The 1540-nt window shown below is 39.6% G+C and overlaps 1 long non-coding RNA gene across 1 annotated transcript in view; it reads right to left on the bottom strand.

Annotated features, from left to right (window-relative positions):
• Positions 1 to 811: 811 nt before the first annotated feature.
• LOC126995926 (uncharacterized) overlaps positions 812 to 1540 on the bottom strand; it is a 7686-nt gene continuing 6957 nt past the window's right edge. The window contains exon 2 of the long non-coding RNA XR_007750834.1: positions 812 to 990. This is a non-coding gene — a long non-coding RNA (uncharacterized LOC126995926). The remainder of the gene's footprint in view (positions 991 to 1540) is intronic.

Here is a 1540-nt window from a genome sequence, read left to right on the forward strand (position 1 = left end):
TAATGAAAACGGAAAATGAAGGTGAAGGTAACTAATGAGAAAGGGAAAGGGAGGTAAAGGGTAATTAATGAGAAAGGGAAAGGGAGGTAAAGGTAATTAATGAGCGTGAAAGGTAAAATTAAGTAAAGAAAACGGGAAATGAAAGTAAAAGCAACATAATGAGAAAGGGAAAGGCAGGTAGAGGCAAGGGGTGGATTATTAAAGAGTAGTAGTAGTGCATTAGAGTTTAATTTGCACAGGTAAGAATGAAGTGATTACAGGTATTATCGTCTCACCTGTTAGCATTGCGACGAGAAGCACCACGTGGCTCACTCTTCCCTGGCGCGTCATCTTGTCTTCCTCTTCCTCTTGTCCTCTTCCTCTTGTCTTCTTCCTCTTGTCTTCTTTATTCCTTTTTCTTCACTTTCCGTTCCGTTTTCCCCCACGATATCACTTTCTGTATTTTTGTTTTACACTTCTTTTATCTATTTTCCTCTCTCACTTCTCTCCTCTCTCCTCCTCCTTCTCCTCCTCCTATCTCCTCTCACCTCCTCCTCCTCATCGTCATCATCAGGAGTCAGAGAGAACGCGAGCACACGCACACGCACGCACACTCACACACACGCACATGAGCACCGGTGAGTGTGTGCGTGTGTCCGTCTCGGGTGGGGTGGTGTGGGCATGTGTGTGTGTGTGTGTGTGTGTGTGTGTGTGTGTGTGTGTGTGTGTGTGTGTGTGTGTGTGTGTGTGTGTGTGTGTGTGTTCACCGCTCACAGCACCGGAAAAAATCGCACTCTAACCTTTTCTTTCTCATTTATGTAAAAAAAAAAAATTCTTTTGCCTTGTTTTCTTTTTTTTTCTTTTTGTATTTTTCTTTAACTTGAGTCTAACCTTTGCACTTTCAAAACTTTCTGTCTATTTTCTTCAACTTTCTTTTCTTTTTCCTTTTTTCTTCTTTTTCTCTCACATAGTTTTCTTCACCGGCACCGAGGAAGACAAAGTTCGTGTTATCTGCAAGGAAGAAAAAAATAAGATAAATAATAATAACAAAATTAAATACATATGTTAACTCTCTCTCTCTCTCTCTCTCTCTCTCTCTCTCTCTCTCTGTAAATAAATAAACACCTTCATGTGACAAAGGGAATTATTTAACTAATGCCTGTAACATGGAGGTCACGTGACTCATTCTCTTGTTTACATGAATAGAATGGTAATAGAGTAGTAGTAGTAGAAGTAGTAGTAGTAGTAGTAGTAGTAGTAGTAGTAGTAGTAGAAATCAGAAGAAAAATAGTAGTAGTAGTAGTAGGAGGAGGAGGAGGAAGAGGAGGAAGAGGAGGAGGAGGAGGAGGAGGAGGAGGAGAAAGAGGAGGAGGTGGAATAATATCACCACTATTACCATCAACAATAGCAAGAAGAAGAAGAAGAAGAAGAAGAAGAAGAAAAACAATAAAAGAAAACAAAGAAAAAGAAGAAGAACAACAACAAAAACAACAACAAGAACAACCCAAGAACACACACATTAGCACGCATGTTTTATTCACCTTCTACTTCTCTTATATTC

The sequence above is a fragment of the Eriocheir sinensis genome, chromosome 9 (assembly GCF_024679095.1).
Source record: "Eriocheir sinensis breed Jianghai 21 chromosome 9, ASM2467909v1, whole genome shotgun sequence".
NCBI classification, from domain to species: Eukaryota; Metazoa; Arthropoda; class Malacostraca; order Decapoda; family Varunidae; genus Eriocheir; species Eriocheir sinensis.